An 18,456-nucleotide genomic window follows, 5' to 3' on the forward strand; every position below is an offset into this window, starting at 1 on the left:
TTCCCAGCATACGTTCTCTGTTCCAACCCTTGGTAGATCCCATGTTTTCAAGATGCGGCCTGGCCACCACCAGAAACCGTGGCTGGGGGAATTAATGACGGCCAGTCAAACCTCAGGCTCTGATCTCCGCCTGGGGTGTGGCTACTCCTGGCTGGCCTTGACCCAGGCCACACCTGAGACTTCATTCACAAAAACAGATCCCTCAGGGCTCCAATGCCAGTGTACGTTTTCCATGTTTTGTGTGAAACCCTTCTACTGATAAAGATGTTTTAAGGGGCCGGGCATTGTGGAGCAGTGGATTGAGCTGCCGTTCATGATGCTGGCCTTGGAGCTCCGGTTTGAGTCCTGGCTGTTCTGCTTCTCATTCAGCTCTCTGCTAATGTGCCTGGGAAAGTAACAGAGGATGGTCCCAGTGCCTGGGCCCTGCATCCATGTGGGAGACCGGGACAGAGTTCCAAGCTCCTGGCTTTAGCCTGGCCCAGTCCTGGCTGTTGCGTCCGTTTGAGGAGTGAATAAGAAAATGGAAAATGTTTCTTTCTTTCACTCTTTCTTTATTTCTCTCTCTCTTTCTCTCTCATCATTCTGTTTTTCAAATAAATAAATAAACATTTTTAAAAATGTCTTAACTTTCTAAATACAAGCTTCCCACAATATCTGTAGTTCCAGGGCCCCTGACAGACACAGCAATTGGCAGATGTTCAAATACCTTCTAAAAAAGGGAGCAGCACAGGCCCCACACAACCTTCCTGTATACTATGTGCCTTCTACAATGTAAATCCTATTTGTTGTGCTGTATTGTTTCAGGAATTATGACAAGGGGGGGAAAAAGCCTGTATCTGTTCAGAACGAAGGCCATTTTCTTGTTAAATATTTCCAACCCAAGGTTGGCTGAACCCAAGAATGCGAAGGGCTGACTGAGTAGCGGACAATTCTGCTACTGAGAACTAATAGATATGACTGCAAGCCATACACATGCATATTCATGAGTACTGAGTATCCAAGAAGTGTTTTCTGAATGATGGAGAAATGAAGCATTACTTCATGGATTAACAAATGCCATGGGACAAATTGTTCCCACCCCCACCTCTGTCTCCTGCTCTCACTCTCTCTTTTTCTCCCTCCTTCTACCCCCCCCCAAAAAAATAATATTAGAACTCTATGAAGCAGAAGTGGAATTCAATGATCAAGTGCTGTGCTCCCCGACACCGGATAAATTAGCTCTCTTTAAGTGAAGAATAGAGTCCGCCACGCCAGCTGGGACTTGGAAATGCCTGTGCACACTCTGGCACGGGGCCCTGTAACAGGATGTTTGATTATATGAAGCTCGGTGGAAACCACCTTTATTACACCCACACATTTAGAAAAGCAAGCCATGCAGGAGTCTGCCAACTAACTCCACTAATTAATGGATGAATAAGAAGGTATTTAAATAAGGCTCAGCTCAAATTCTTATGTGAGAAATTCAGCAACTGAGTAGCCAGGGACAAGGGCTTGCTCTCCAATGAAATTACAGTAAATTCTAGAGAGAAACAGACTGATCGCAGCTTGAAAATCTTATTTGCCAAACCAAATGCTTTGTACTGATTTTCAATTCCTTACAATTTATTGCTAAAAAGCCTACACTGGAAACTAAATTGAAACTAGAAGCAAAATGTTCCACCCCTTCGAGGTGAGGTACCACGGGCCAAGACCATCATTCTGCTCTCTCAACTAAGGGTTTTCACATGGGAGCTGGCACTGAGCTAGACTTATGTTTTCTGCACTTTTCTACAAGTGTGCTGTACTTAATTTTTAAAAATGAAACTACTCCTGCATAAAAGACAGAGAGAGATCTTCCATCAGCTTATTCACTCTCCAAATGACCAAAACAGCCACAGCTGGGCCAGGCTGAAGCCAGTAGCCTGGAACTCCATCTAGGTCTCCCATGTGGGTGGCAGGAACCCAAGCACTAGGGCCACCATCTGCCGCCTTCCCAGGAACATTAACATTATCAGGAAGCTGATCAGAAGTGGAGTGGCGGGTCGGCGCTGTGGCGCAGCGAGTTAATGCCCTGGCCTGAAGCGCCCGCATCCCATATGGGCGCCGGTTCAAGATCCGTCTGCTCCACTTGCAATCCGGCTCTCTGCTATGGCCTGGGAAAGCAGTAGAAGACGGCCCAAGTCCTTGGGCCCCTGCACCCATGTGGGAGACCCGGAAGAAACTCCTGGCTCCTGGCTTTGGATTGGCGCAGCTCCGGTCGTTGCAGCTAACTGGGGAGTAAACCAGTGGATGGAAGATCCCTCTCTCTCTCTCTCTGCCTCTCCTCTCTCTGTCTAACTCTGACTTTCAAATAAATAATAAATAAATCTTAAAAAAAAAAAAAAGTGGAGTGGCTGCGACCTGAACCCATGCTCTGATATGGGATGCTGGCATCACTAGCACTGACTTAACTGTCTGTACCACAACACAAACTCCAAGGATTCAAACTTCTACACATTGTCACCAACATGTTATTTATTCTTTCTTTCTTTCTTTTAAAATCAGGCACACCGGGTTCTAGTCCCGGTCGGGGCACCGATCCTGTCCCGGTTGCCCCTCTTCCAGGCCAGCTCTCTGCTGTGGCCAGGGAGTGCAGTGGAGGATGGCCCAAGTGCTTGGGCCCTGCACCCCATGGGAGACCAGGAGAAGCACCTGGCTCCTGCCATCGGATCAGCGCAGTGCGCCGGCCACAGCACGCCTACCGCGGCGGCCATTGGAGGGTGAACCAACGGCAAAAAGGAAGACCTTTCTCTCTGTCTCTCTCTCTCTCTCACTGTCCACTCTGCCTGTCAAAAATTTAAAAAAAAAAAAAAAAAAATCAGGACCATCCTAGGTGCCTTTCTTTTGACAATAACAACAGTGACGACCATAAGCTACGTGGTTAGTTCATAATCCTTTACAGCTCGGAACCCTCACAACCAACCTCTCTGAGGATTAGAAATGAAAACTCCTGGGCTGGTGAAGCCAGCACCTTACCAACAGCCACAGCTAGAAAGGGACAGACCTGGAATTTGAGCCCAAATGTGCCTGACTTCACGGCCTGTGCTCCAACCACTTTACCTGTACACTGCCTTTCTTACCATCAATGGTGAACGACAAGGCCACCGTCCCACCCACAACCACAGCAAACTCAGTTGCCCGCATTCTGGTCTGTGAAGCACCCACTGAGGACAGAGCACAGTAAAGTCCCCTAGGCAAGATCTTCACTCATTCACATTTACATCTCCCCAAAGTACCCCACCCCAGTGCCCAACACACAGTGCTCAATAAATACACATTTTTAAAAAAAATTTGTGGTTAGCAAAACCCAATTATGCACACTACTCCCACAGCAGTGGGCATTATGGGAAGAAACATAGCACATACAATCACACACTGGATACGTGACAAATTCATGAGTAGTAATCAGATAACCTACAGTATTTTCTTTCCAACTTCTTGTCTCTCACTCTTGGCTTCTTGTTTATTTATCCTGCCGGTATTCTCTTGTTGTCTTTCTCTCCTCCCTTTCCCACTTCTTTTTTTCTTATATCTTTGGACTGTTTTTTCACTGATGATCATCAAATGCGAACTGTATCTGTGCAGCAACTAATCACAGCCAAGAGTCTTTGACCAGTCACGGCCATGCCATAAATGGAGGAGCTAGGTCCTGGGAGACCCTGGGTTCTATTAGTAAAAGAGGAAGGGCAGCAACCAGTAAAGCCCCTCCCATCCTGTACAGAAAGCCACAGATCCAACAGAGGCTGGCTTCCGAGCTGTAAGCAGGCAGGGCTTACAGACAGGGCCAAGGGCAGAACTAGAAACAACAGCCAGGAGTGATGGGCATCAAAGATAATGACTTCTCTTACACATACTTTGGTCCACAAATGACACGGGCCACTTTTGAAAACCCCAGCAGTATTCCTGTCAAGGGGCTCCCACAAGCTGACCTCCATCACCTGCATTCAAACAACCTGGGGCAAACATCAACATCCTGACCCAGTGTGCAAGGTAAAATGACTACCCATTGAGGACTGTGTGGAAGACACACCACCAAAATCTCTCTTTTCTGTCAGATCCTATGACTCTGATGATGGGCATCAAGGAAGACAGGTGACATCAACAGCCCAGCGGTTGACCCTTGACACCAGAAGGGAACAGGTGCTTAGGAAAGTGGATTCCACAGTAGAATCTTGGTTGAAGATGGGCCAGACCTGCAGAACAATGTAACATCTGAGAGCCATTCTCCAAAGCACTGAGAAATTTTCTTTCTACGAGACCCTTTAAAGGTTATCCACTTACAACGGAACTTAAGAAAGATTACAATTCAATCCCTCGTTTAATGATGACCCTACATAAGTGAAACTTCAAAAAAACTAAAAACCTTAGTCAAATGTTTGCAGGCAGTCACAAAATTTACCTTGTGAAGATTGTTTCAGGGCCGGTGCTGTGGCATAGGCAGGTAAAGGTGCCACCTGCAGTGCCGGCATCCCATATGGGCACCAGTTCAAGTCCCAGCTGCTTCACTTCCAATCCAGCTCTCTGATATGGGAAAGCAGTAGAAGATGGCCCAAGTGCTTAGGCTCCTGCACTGGTGTGGGAGACCTGGAAGAAGTTCCTGGCTCCTGGCTTCAGATACACACAACTCCAGCCATTGTGGCTAACTGGGGAGTGAACCAGCGGATGGAAGATCTCATTCTCTCCCTCTGTCTCTCTCTCTCTCCGCCTCTCCTTCTTTCTCTGTGTAACTCTGACTTTCAAATAAATAAATAAATCTTTAAAAAAATACAGTTTCTATATATCACCAGCTATTCGATTTGAAACAATTCAGAAAAGCAATGTGGTCCCAAAAGACAAAAATCAATTCTATGGACCAACATTGTAGCACAGTGGGTCAAATCACTGACTGCGACCCAATAGCATCCATATCAGAGCACTGGTTTGAGTCCCAGTTGCTCTTCTTCTATTCCAGCTCCCTGCTAATGTGCCTGGAAAGGCAGTGGAGGATAGCCCAAGTGTTTGGGCCCCTGCCACCCATATGAGAGACCCAGACAGAGTTCCAGGATCTTGGCTTCAGCCTAACCCAGTCCTGGCCACTGCAGCCATTTGTGGAGTGAACCAGTGGATGGGAGATCTCTCTCTCTCCCTCCCTCCCTCTCTCTCTCTCTCTCTGTGTGTGTGTATGTAACCCTCTCTCTGTATTGCTGTCTTTCAAATAACTAAAAATACAATCTTCTTTTAAAAAATTTATTTATTTGAGAGGTAGAGTTACAGAAAGAGGGAGAGACAGAGAGAAAGGTCTTCCATCCACTGGTTCACTTCTCAAATGGCCATAATGGCTGGAGCTAAGCCAATCCAAAGCCAGGAGCCAGGAGCTTCTTTTCTGTCTTCCATGCAAGTGCAGAGACCCAAGCATGTGGGCCATCTTCCAGTGTTTTGCTAGGTCATGAGCAGAGAGCTGGATCAAGAGAGGAGCAACTAGGTTCATGAACCAGTGCCCATATGGGATGCCGATGAAACAGGCGGAGGCTTAGCCTACTATACCACAGCACCGACACTAAAATAAAATCTTTTAAAAAATCAGTTCTGGGGCCAGCGCTGCAGCATAGTGGGTTAAGCTACCACCTTCAGTGCCAGCATCTCATATGGGCACCAGTTCTAGTCCCAGCTGCTCCTCTTTCGATCCAGCTCTCTGCTATGGCCTGGGAAAACAGTAGAAGAGGGCCCAAATCATTGGGCCCCTGCACCCACATGGGAGACCTGGAAGAAGCTCCTGCCTCCCAGCTTTGGATCGATGCAGCTCTGGCTGTTGAGGCCAATTAGGGAGTGAACCAGCAGATGGAAGACCTCTCTCTCTCTCTGTCTCTTCTCTCTCTGTGTAACTCTGACTTTCAAATAAATAAATAAATCTTTTAAAAAAAAATCAGGGCTTATGGTGTCATATTGATTACACTGATGATTGTAAACTCTATGAACAATCTTCATAAATTTTGTCTATGAGTATTATGAAAAAATAATGCATGGACTTCCATTTTTTTTGCACTACAATAAACATCTCTCTTTTTGATCATATTTAATATTAAGCATATCTCTTCATTCCATTTTTCCACAAATGGTCTGAAGTTCCTTCTTATACTAAAAATTTATGGGGCCGCCCCAGTGGCATATTGGGCTAAACCTCCACCTGTAGCACCAGCATCCCATACGGATGCCCATCCAAGTCCCGGCTGCTCCTCTTCCAATCAAGCTCCTTGCTGATGGCCTGGGAAGGCAGTGGAGGATGGCCCAACTGCTTAGGCCCCAGAACCCAAGTGGAGGAGCCAGATGAAGCTCCTGGCTCCTGGCTTCAGATCCGCTCAGTTCCAATCACTGAAGCCATTTAGGGAGAGTGAATCAGCAGATGGAAGACCTTTCTCTCTGTCTCTCCTTCTTTCTGTCTGTAACTCTACTTCTCAAATAAATGAAATCTTTAAAAAAAAAAAAATTCACAAGCAGGCATTTAGCTTAAAGGTTAGGATGCCCACTTTCTACCTCAGAGAGCCTGGGTTTGATTGTCATCTTGGCTCCTGACTATGGCTTCTTGCTAAAGTGGACCCTGAGAGGCAGCAGGTGATGGCTCAAGTTACTGGGTTCCTGCCACCCACGTGGGAGATCTGGATTCAGTTCCTGGCTCCTGGCTTCAGCCCCACTCAGGAGCTGTTGTAAGCATTTTGGAGTGCACAAGTGAATGGGAGCTCTCTGTCTCTCTCAGCCTCTCTGCCTCTCAAAAAATGAACAAAACAAAACAAAACATGTGAAGCCAAGAATTGTGTCCATTACCAAGTTCCTTTGTCATTCCTCAGGTCACAAAGCCTGCCATTATTTAAGGACACAGCCCAGATCAGGGGACTCCTCAGGTTTTTTTTTTGTTTATAAAGAGTTTATTTATTCCTTTGAGAGGTGGAGTTACATACAAAGAGAAGGAGAGACAGAAAGAAAGATCTTCCATCTGCTGGTTCACTCCCCCAAATGGCCACAACTGCTGGAGCTGTGCTGATCTGAAGCCAGGAGCCAGGAGCTTCTTCCAGGTCTTCCACTCAGGTGTGGGGGCCCAAGCATTTGGGCCATTCTACACTGCTTTCTCAGGCTATAAGCAGAGAGCTGGATCAGAAGAGGAGCAGCTGGGACACAAACCAGCACCGATATGGGAGGCTGGCAACACAGGTAGAGGCTTAGCCTACTACGCCACAGCACTGGCCCCACTACTTATATTTTTGAAATCCCAGGTCCTTTTTTATCTTTGCCTTGCCCTGAAAACCTCCCACAGAGAATACCTTCTCCCTCTGCACATCCTGTTTTAGCATCTTCTCAGTATCTCCAAAAGCTCTTTCTTACTGCTTGCAGAGCACTTGGTACAACGTCTGGACAGCTCTGGTCACACTCAGTATCTTGAGAAGCAGAGACCATCCTGCTGGCCCCTGGATGCTTGAGGCTTACTACAATTCCTGGGACCTTGTTGGCAGATCAGAAGTTTGGTTCATTAAACACATGAGCCTCCAGCACATGGCAAGCAGACGGTGATGGTGTATGACCCACTCCCCAGTTGAACCTTCAAGGACTGCATCCCTACCCTCTAAGGCAGCAGCGCATTGTCTAGCAGTAAGAACAGCTCCTTCTGTTACACACCTGCTGTGCACCAGAAACAATGCTAGAGATTAACAATTAGCTCTGTTGACGGTTACCAGCAAGCTGAGAGGTGGTGTTTTAAAGGAAGAAAGGGTGACAACAAGCAACGGGTCCAAGTCACAAGTGCTGAAGCCTAGATGGGAACGCAGAAGCCCATTTTCCTTCCGTTTATGCCACCTCCTCTCACATTTGAAATGCAACTTGAGCACTGTCGACATTCCATACACTGTCCCTAATTATGGAGGTGGTTGCTGCATACTGACCAAATATTGCCATTCCTAGTTATGGTGATGCCTTTTCTTCATTTTTGATATTCATTTGAGAAGCAGAAAGACAGAGACCAGGAGCAATCCTCCTCACTGATTCACCCCCAAATGCCTGCAATAGTCAAGGCTGGTATGGAGCCAGTCCAGGAGCTAGGTCTCCCATGTGCTCAGCAGGGTTCCAATTACTTGAGGCATCACTGCTGCCTCTCAGGGTCTGGGTTAACAGGAAGCTGGAGTCAGGAGCTGAGCTGAGAATCAAATCCAAGCACTTGGATATGAGACACAGGTGTCTCAGCCAGAGTTTTAACTGTTAGGCCAAATGCCCATCCTGATTATGCTTGTAAGAAAACTGTTCATATATTGTCAAAACAATCCCAACTAAGCTGTTGCTTTCCAGTGTGTTCTCCTTTTTTTAAAATCAAATAGAAAAGACTGGTAACTCCACAGAAACTGAGCCCTCAACTGCAAATTGCTTTATGTTGTCAATAGTGTTGCCATCCATCGCCAGGAAAGTATAGGTGAATGCTTGGGGAAGAGCAACATCAGTTAGGGCAGGTGTCAAGTGCTTGCTGGCGGTGACCACTACAAGGGAAAGCCTTCTGTTGTTTAACTGCAATAAGTGTTATTTTCTGGCACCCAACTTATCTCTGGGGAAGCCCTTTTGAGGCCCCTGTTAATCATGCACCTATTCAAAACAGTAAATGAGGGCTCAAACACCTTCATTCTTTGGCTACATCTTCAATGCTTTACAAGATGAAAGAGTCTAGGCAAGAAGTTGCCTGCGATGGGAAAAATACTGACTTCCTAGTAAAAGGCTTCAGGGATTCCATTTCATTTGTGCAATAAAATCCATCATGCATTATTACAGCCATATCCTCCATGTCTACCTTCAAAGCTTATCACAGCCCCCTAGAACAGGTTCTGGTGATAACAGAGATCCTGGCATTGCTCCCTGCACAATTAGATCCCATCCTTTCTCAGCAAGGCCCCTCCTGCCAGTATATGCAGTCCTCTCCCTTCAGTATCTCCAACACCACAGGCTGATTTGTACCCCAACTCCTCACACTGTGCCTAACTCCCAGGAGGCACTCTAGAAAGCTTGGTTAAGCTGAACACAGTCAGCTCTTGTGTCATTTGCTTTATGTCCCACAATGGCATTACAGGAGGAGTCTTCAAGAAGTTCATTAAAATGTGGATCATTGGCCCAGAGTTGTGCTATAACGAGTTAAGCCACTGCCTGCAGTACTGGCAACCCATATGGGTGCCAATTGGAGTCCCAGCCATTCCGCTTCTGATCCAGCTCCCTGCTGATGCACCTGGGAAAGCAGCGAAATGTGACCCAAGCCCTTGGACCCCTGCACCCATGTGGGAGACCCAGATGAAGCTCCTGGCTCCTGGCTTCAGTCTGGTCTGGCGCTGGCTATTGCAGCCATTTGGGGAGTAAACCAGATGAAGATTCATATTCTCTCTCTTTCTCTCTCCCCACTCCTCCAACTCTGGCTTTCAAACAGATAAAATAAACCTTTTTTTTTTTTTTAAAGAGGGTGGAGCTTATACTGAACATACACAGACTTTCTTGTCATTATTCCATAAACAATATAGCAACTATTTGCATAGCATTTACATTGTATTAGGTATGATAAGAAATCAAGAGGTGATTTAAGGGGTGCTGGAGGCTGTGCATAGATGATTACATGCAAATAATGTCCCATTTTGTACAATGTGCAGAAGCATCTGTGGATGTGAAATTTGCAGGAAAGTTGAGAGGTGTCATGGAACCAATCCCTCACAATGCCAAGAGACAACTAAAACTAATATAACAGTGGAAGCTTCTTTGAGGCAATCTGCTCTCTATTTACAACACTCACATCCAGCAGCTCTCTTGGGAAAGGTCTGCTCAAAATCAAATGCACACAAGCATTCTTCCAGCCAAAGCATCCTCTGGCTCAGAGTGCCCAGACTCCTCCTACCTGTGCTCTGCAGCCACACAGCTGCTTCTCGTTTCTCCTTTGCTGCCATACAAAGTCATGTCAGTGGGGCCAGCATTGTGGCGTGACAGGTTAAGCTGCCGTTTGCAGTACTGGCAACTCATACTGGAGGTCCCGGTTTGAGGTCCTGCTATTCCATGCTTCCAGTCAAGGTTCCTGCTACTGCAGCTGGGAGGCAGCAGAAGATAGCCCAAGTGGAAAACCCAGATGGAATTCCTGTGACTCCTGGTTTTGACCTGGCCAAGCCCCAGCTGTTGTGGGCATTTAGAGAGTGAACCAGCAGTTGGAAGATCTCTTATGACTCTGTCCTTCAAATAAATGGGGGCCATCATTGTGATACAGTAGGTTAAGTTGCCACCTACGACACCAGCATCCCATATGGGCACGGGTTCAAGTCCCAGCTGCTCCACTTCCAATCCAGCTCCCTGCTAAAGCACCTGGGAAAGCAGAGGAAGATGGCCTGAGTGCTTGGGCCCTGTACACATGTGGGAGACCAAGATGGAGTTCCAGGCTCCGGGCTTCAGCCTGGTTCAGTCCTGGCCATTGGGCCTATTTGGGGAGTAAACCAGTGATGGATGATCTCTCTCAATCTCTCTCTCTGTCTCAGTCTTTTCCTATCTCACAGTAACTCTGCCTTTCAAATAAGTAAAGTAAAAAATTTAATAAATCATTTAAGTGCTGCTCATTCTTTCAAAATAAAGATGTACAAAAGAAAAAAATCAGCATGTGCCAACACAGAAATAATCACTATGAAAATTTTAGTGTAAAAGTGTTCTGGTTTATAGACGATGTGTGGCAGTTGTGAATATTTTGTTTCAGAAATTGTATCAGAGAGGCTCTGTGGCACAGTGGGTTAAAGCCCTGACCTGGAGCCAGCACTGTGGCAAAATGGGTTAAAGCCCTGGCCTGCAGCACAAGCATCTCATGTGGGCACCAATGTGAGACCTGGCTGCTCCACTTCCAATCCAGCTCTCTGCTATGGCCTGAGAAAGCAGTGGAAGATGGCCCAGGTCCTTAGGCCCCTGCACCCACATGGAAGATGGAAGAAGCTCCTGGCTCCTGGTTTTGGATCAGTTCAGCTCTGGCCATTGCAGTCATTTGGGGAGTGAATCAGCAGATGAAAGAAGACCTCTCTCTCTCTCTCTCTCTCTGGCTATACTACTCTATAACTCCGTGTTTCAAATAAATAAAATAAATCCTAAAAAAAAAGAAAAGAAAAGAAATTGTATCATACTGGGGCTGGCACTGCGGCACTGTGCGTTAAGTCACCATGATAATGGCATAACCCATGTGGGAGCCAATACATGTCCCGTCTGCTCAACTTCTGACCCAGCTCCTTGCTAATGGCCTGGGAAAGCAGGGGAAGATAGTCCAAGTGCTTGGGTCCCTGCACCCATGTGGGAGATCCTGGATGAAGCTCCTGGATCCTGGCTTCTGGCTCCTGGCGTCAGCCTGGTTGTTGCAGTCATTTGGGGAGTGAACCAATGCATGGAATATACCTCTCTCTCTCTCTCTCTTCCCCAACCCCGTCTCTCTCACTCTATCTCTGTAACTCTATCTTCCAAATAAATAAATAAATCTTTAAACAAATAAAAAAGAAGTTTTATCATACTACCTACCAGTTTGTGCTCAGCTTTTTAAAAGATTTTCATACAAGCAAGTACAACTGAAGGTTCTCTTTTAGGATATCCACAAGCTGTTCCATTGCTTGGCTGCATCTTAATTTGTATTTTTTTTTTTTAATAAACCTCCCAAAGGGACTGGAGCTTTGGAATCGTTGGGCCAGCTCTGTGCATTTTACACCTACCTGGCCTCACAGGACTTCCGCAGACCACACTCTACTAAGAGGCTAGGGAGAGGGGCTCTTTCAACAGAGTTCACTTCCTTCCCCGCCCCACCCCCACCGACTGCATAAAGAGATATATGCCTGTGGGCATAGGTAAAATAGGAGAGGTCTTCAAAACATTCATGGAAAATGTGCATTATGAAAAACTGCATGAATTTCAGGTTTTTCACCAAAATACATTTATCCTTTAATGTCGCTTTTCCATGAACCTTTTAAAAAAGATTTACTTATTTTACTTGAAAGAGTTATAGAGAGGCAGAGGCAGAGAGAGACAGAGAGATAGAGAGAGAGAGAGAAAGAAAGAATCTTCCATTCACTGGTTCACTCCCCAAATGGCTGCAACGGCCTGGAGCCTGGAGCTGCGCTGATCCTAAGCCAGGAGCCACGGGTCTCCCACATGGGTGCAGGGGCCCAAGGGCTTGGGCCATCTACTGCTTTTCCAGGCCATAGCAGACAGCTGGGTTGGAAGTGGAGGAGCCAGGACTTGAACTGGAGCCCATATAAGATGCCAGCACTGCAGGCAGCAGCTTTACCCACTACACCACAGTGCCAGACCCCCCCACCCCCATGAACTTTTTAAAGTACCCTCATTGGAGCAGGCATTTGACCAGTCATTTGGAGGGCCAGCCCTGTGGCATAGCTAAGCCTCCGTGAGCGGCACCTATGGTCGCTGGTTCAAGTCCAGGCTGTTCCTTTTCTGATCCAGTTCCCTGGTATGGCCTGGGAAAGCAGTAAAAGATGGCCCAAGTGCTTGAGGCCCTGCACCTGCATGAGAGACTCAGAAGAAGTTCCTGGTTCCTGGCTTTGGATTGACCCAACTCTGGCTGTTGCAGCCATTTGGGGAGTGAACCAGTGGATGGAAGACCTTTGACCTTTCTCTCTGTCTCTCCCTGTCTGTCTGTGACTCTACCTCTCAAATAAATAAATAAAATATTTTGAAAAAGAACGCCACTTGGGATGCACACATCCCATATTAGAGTGCCTAGATTCAGGTCCTGGCTCTGTTTCCAAGTCCAGCTTACTGCTGGCTTGCAGCCCACAAGTAATGGCTGACTCCTGGCTTCTGCTTGGTCTAGTCCTGGCTATTGAAGACACTTGGGGAGTGAACCAGCAGACGGACCATCTCATTCTCTCTCTCTCTCTTTCAAATGTAAATATATATACAAACATTTATACATACAAAAAACAGTCATTTATTTCTTGATATGGATTGCAACCAAAGAAGTTTAGCAGCTACTGCTCCATCTCAAGATTCAAAAAGTGACTATAGCTTAAACAGTTGAATTGGGGACAGTGCTGTGGAGTAGCGGATAAAGTCATCTCCTGCAGTGCCGGCATCCCATATGGACATTGGTTTGAGTCCCAGCTGCTCCACTTCAGATCCAGCTCTCTGCTTATGGCCTGCGAAAACAGTAGAAGATGGCCCAAGTCCTTGGGCCCCTGCACCCGCATGGGAGACCTGAAAGAAACTCCTGGCTCCTGGCTTCGGATCGGCACAGCTCCGGCTGTTGCAGCCAATTGGGGAGTGAACCAGCGGATGCAAGACTTCTCTCTCTCTGTCTCTCCTCTCTGTGTGTAACTCTGATTTTCAGATAAATAAGTATCTTTTAAAAAAATAGCCCTGAATTACTGAGTTTGGATTAAGAAATGATTAATATTGCCTGAACACTAGAAGATTTTAAAACAGCTACATAGCATTTCACAGATTTCCATGATGGGTAATTTTAACATGTACATCTCTCTGTTGCTGAAAAAGCAGTGGGCTGGCTCTGCGCTGCTGACTGTAGATTCTGCTTCCCCCTCCCCCTCCGCCATCTGCCTGCCCTCCCCGCCCCGCCTCAGGCCCCATCCAGGACAAATTGAAGATGGACAGATCAGGAGGTGAAGAAAGAGCCCTGAGGGCAAAGCAGCTCTGGGCAACAAGGAAGGTGGGGCTGCAGGCAAATGACCTGGCAGGAGGAAGTATCACTTCCTTGCTTGCCTCCTCCCTCAGCCTCCTCCCTGGGGCCTCCAGCTACAGTTCTGCTGTCCCCGACACAGCTTCCCCGTGGAAAGCAGAAGTGGTCCTCCCTCTCCCGAGGGCCTCTCTGAGACCAGCTTCTCCATTCCCCTCACCCTCCGCAAGGTCAACATTTACAGGAAGAGTGGAGCCACCCAGAAGGTCCAACCACCAAGAAAACGTCACCGCTTTTGGGTGGAGGAAGAAGAACCAGATGTGGCTCCCCCACCTCAAGGGGTATCCTCCTCACGAAGAAGTTCCAACGGCTCTGCCACCCGGTCTTTACCAAGATGGAGGAGAAGGGAGGGGAGGGGACTAGAGAGGCATTGCCAATCGGTGCACTGCGGTGTCTAATAAGCAGCGAGAGAGATGTAGATGCTAACAGGAGGGTGAGGGTGTGGGCAGGCAGCGCAGTATTTGACTTTGTCTGAAGCATGAACTGTAAAAAGGAAGTGAAACAGATTGAAAGACCCTCTGAACTACACTTCTGAAGACTCCTTCCCAACACTCTGCAGCTCAGCACACAGAGCCTGGGCTTTGGACAAACCCATCCTGTCCATGTTATCCCCACTTGGGATATCATTTAGGAATCTCAGCCTTATGAGCAATGAACTCATCTCTTCTCATACGGGGTCAACCCATGCCACCTCGATTCCTGGTTTGAAGATGGCTTTGTAACATGGGGAGAGAAAGAGCTGAAGGCAGGAGATGAAGGAGAGGCTAGGAAGTGCTCAAGGGTTAACAAAGCACAGTGAAACAAACAGCATGTTGGGAAAGTTCTACAGCAACAAAAGCTACATCTTGACTGTGAACACAACTTTCAAGAAATAGCTGTGTGGCAACTAAGGGATGCTGAATGCTTATTTAGCAATGAATGAAAATGAAGTATAGAACTAAAATGAAAAAAGGCCAATCAGAAAGAACAAAGGAGATTATGGGACCCCTGCACTTATCTGCATGGATGAGTCTTTAAAAAATTATCTATTTGAAAGGCAGAAAGACAGAGAGAAACAGAGAGAGATTCCCCCATCCACTGGTCTACTCCCCAAATGCCCACAAAAGCCAGGGCTGAGTCAGGCCAAAGCCCAGGAGCAGAGAACACAACGCAAGTCTCCCCCATGGGTAGCAGGGCCTCCATCTGCTGCCTCCCAGAGTGTGCATTAGCAGGAAGCTGGCACTGGCAATGGAGCTGGGACTCCACTCCAGACTCCAGACTCCAGGCTCTCCGACGTGCGACGTGCGCGTCCCGAGCAGCAGCTTAACTGCTGCAGCCAATTCCCACCCCTGAAGGAGTCTTTCTGATGTACAGTTCAGTCCTTCCAGATAACTTAAACAAAAAACACCTCCGAGAAGGTCCAAGTCTTGACACAGTTCTGTTACAAAATCTCCAATTCCTCAATTGGCAGATTTCCATACCATTTTCTAGACTTCCGTGTATCTCCCAAATGAGAACTTACTCACAAACATTTTAGAAATGATGATAGAGTGAACTCAAAGTTTCACAACTTAAGAACCAGGAAACTAGAAGGCTACAAGAAATCTTTCAGTATTTCTAACTGAAACAAAAAGCCAACTTCCTCTTCCATGTCCTTCTTTTCATTATTAACCTTGAAGAATGGGAGACAACCCATGCTCATTACGGGGAAATTGGCCCAGAATGGTGCCTTGTACACAGCAGGTGCTCAGAAAATGGGACATGTGCTTTAACACACGTCCTATGTACCCAGTCCCCTTAGTTTATATTTTTAACTTAAAGATGATCTCATTGTTGTAACAACCAACAAAGGGGCTCAGATAGGATTCGTGGGGGAGACACTTCTTGGCAGAGGCTGAACAAAGTCCTTTGGCCAAATACTCCTTGGGTATTTCTGTATTCATCAATAAGCACCGAATAGCTCCCCAGGCTGCCGCTACAGCTACTTGAACAGCAGTCAGTATTGGTGTCACCATAGCAGTTATTATAGATCATTCCCCAAATCCACTCTCCCAGCAGGAAGCTATGCTCAAAGACACAGTTCCAGACAATCCTGCTTAACCAAGCAACTGCCCCAATGTTCTGAGCCATGGCCACTTTGCTCAGAAAATTACCAAGTGATAAAAAGAACTTTGTCTCTATTTTTTAAATATTTATTAAATGATTTTTAAAATGTCTCTTTTAAGTAGCTGAGAACCCAATACAGGTCTGAAGGGGGACAGGTAGAAAATGTCAGAAAACATAACAATCATGACTAATGTGACTCTTAGCTTGTGACCTGGGGCAAGCCCCTCAATCTGTGTTTCTGTTATCTGTTCCTGCCTATCCTGTAGGAGCCAGGAGAGACTCAAATGAAGTCAAGGTTCAGAAAGCTCCCAGAGCCCTGGACAAGCAAATTGTCATAACTGCCCAGGAAAGATCAGCAGCCATTTCTGTCGTCAGTGGGTCTTTGACCAATATCCCAATGTCCTGACTAATGATTGCCAGGTCCCTTCAATGTCAACACAACCCTCGTATCACGGAGACCATCAGTACCAGGGACCTGAAACAAGGTCCAGTGCTATGAACCCAAACACACTGTATTCTTGTAAGATTCATATGGAGAGGCCAGCAGCGTGGCATAACGGGTAGAGCCACCACCTGCAGTGTCGGCATCCCATATGGACGCTGGTTCGAGTCTCAGCTCCTCCACTTCCCATCTGGCTCTCTGCTATAGTCTGGGAAAGCAGTAGAAGATGGCTCAGGTCCTTGGACCCCTGCACCCATGTGGGAAACCAGGAGGAAGCTTTGGAATGGCTGAGCTCTGGCTACTGTGGCCATTTGGGGTGTGAACCAGCAGATGGAAGACCTCTCTTTCTCTTTCTCTGTCTCTCTCTCTCTCTGCCCCTGTCTCTGTAACTCTGCCTTTCAAATAAATGAACAAATCTTTTTTTTTAAAAAAAGATCTGTATGGATTTATATGTGGTCATATTGTTTAATTCTGTTGCATTAAAATTCTACATATTCCTATCAATCAACCAAATGTTTTGCTGACTTATTTCTGAATCTGAATGCCAATGGCACTAACAGGTTTTGAAAGTCTTTGATTCACAAGTGTGCTGGATCAATTTCCTGCTAAACAGAAGCCTCTGAAGGTGGTGGGGGTGGGGATGAGGATATTGCAAAGTCTCCACTTAATTTTGCAACCACCAGCAATGACCCTAAGACAAAGAGACAGGCCAGCTTCCTTTGCAAGATGGATCTTACAGCTCCACAGCACGTCCTCTCTTCCAGCAATAGAGCAGTGCAGACAGTCCTGGGTGGAGGTATCCATGCAGAACACTACTTCTGGGTAGCCTTATGGTCAACAGAGTCCCTTAAATCTCTGCCTTAGAAGCGAAGACAGAAAGCACCAATTGGCTTCAACTGACTAGCGACAGCCCTGTTTCCCCTCTCTCTGTCCTGAGTTGTGCACAGGGCCAGACTCACAGTAGGCCTCCATGCCTCCTCTCAAGTAACGTCCACTGAGCACCAACTGTGTGCTAGGCACCAGGGCTAGACACATAACTGTCATAACTGCTTCCGGCCCTTCCATGGTGAAGGATACAGTCTACAGGCATAGGGACAAATTGTAATGTCACTCTAGTTGCTGCTATGAAGGCAATGCTGGCTACATGGATGGCCCCAGTGACTTATCCCAAAGCACAACTCTGGCAAATGATAGAAGAAACCAAAGTTCAGGCTTGTTGGCTCCTATTCTGTCCCCTAATATCTTCTGCCTTTACATCCCCCCACCTAGGAAGACGGTCACTCATTTACATCCAAAGAGGCCCCATTACCCAAAGCACTTTTCGATCCAATTAAGTCCACCCAATCCTCACCTCCTCATTCATCTCTGAGAGATGGAGGACTAACTGGACCCCACCCTTTCCTTGCAGAGCTTACCCTTACTCAGAAAAGACTCAATGAATTCCTGGACTCTGAGCACCCACTTTCCTAGCACTGCCTCTGGTGTTATTGGTGCAGAGAAAACACAGGCACAGCCAAGACAGCACACAGCCACCCAAGAGTCAAACATTCCTGGTGGGTTCTGAGGGCTAATCAGAGAGCTAGGCCTTGCTCCAGGACAGCCAATCCCTCCTGTACTTATTAAGCAGATTTACCAAGAAAGTCAGATGGCTCAATCAGATGTGTAGTCTTAGGTTTAAGATCACCAACAGGCAAAGAATCAAGGAGTGTTATTGTGGAATTAATTTCAATCAATAACAGTAACCACCATTTATGGAGTGCACAGAATGTCCAAGGGACTTGATATGTACCAAACAGTACAGAAGGTAGCATGTACGTAGGTTTTCTCCAAGGTGAGAAACTCAGAAAAGGACTTTCAATCATCTGTTCCCTTCAAAGACAGCTAAGGCCTGGATCCCCACTCGGGTTTCTGGATGGCCAAGAGACTGGGCAAATTTGGAGTAATTAACACACATATGCCGACTTACAAACAGGGTCACACGACAGGCGAGCTACCAGAAGTAGCATCACAAATGCACAGCAGGCGATCAAGAGGAGGCCTCAGCCGGCCTAGATAAGGCAGGAAAGTGGGAACTGACGCCTACACCCTTCCCCCAAAGGCCAAGGAAAGGCAACCCCTGAATTCTTAAAATAACTCCAGCTTCCTCTCGCTGCAGAGGCATCAGACGACTCCTCAGCGGGAGGCTGAGCTGCCGCCTTCACCGCGGCCCCTG

General features: G+C 46.9%; 1 protein-coding gene across 2 annotated transcripts in view; it reads right to left on the minus strand.

Moving 5' to 3' along the window:
- Positions 1–18,456, minus strand: part of LYN (LYN proto-oncogene, Src family tyrosine kinase) — a 147,838-nt gene that overhangs the window by 128,703 nt on the left and 679 nt on the right. The gene's annotated exons all lie outside the window — the stretch shown is intronic.

The sequence above is a fragment of the Lepus europaeus genome, chromosome 4 (assembly GCF_033115175.1).
Source record: "Lepus europaeus isolate LE1 chromosome 4, mLepTim1.pri, whole genome shotgun sequence".
Lineage (NCBI taxonomy): Eukaryota > Metazoa > Chordata > Mammalia > Lagomorpha > Leporidae > Lepus > Lepus europaeus.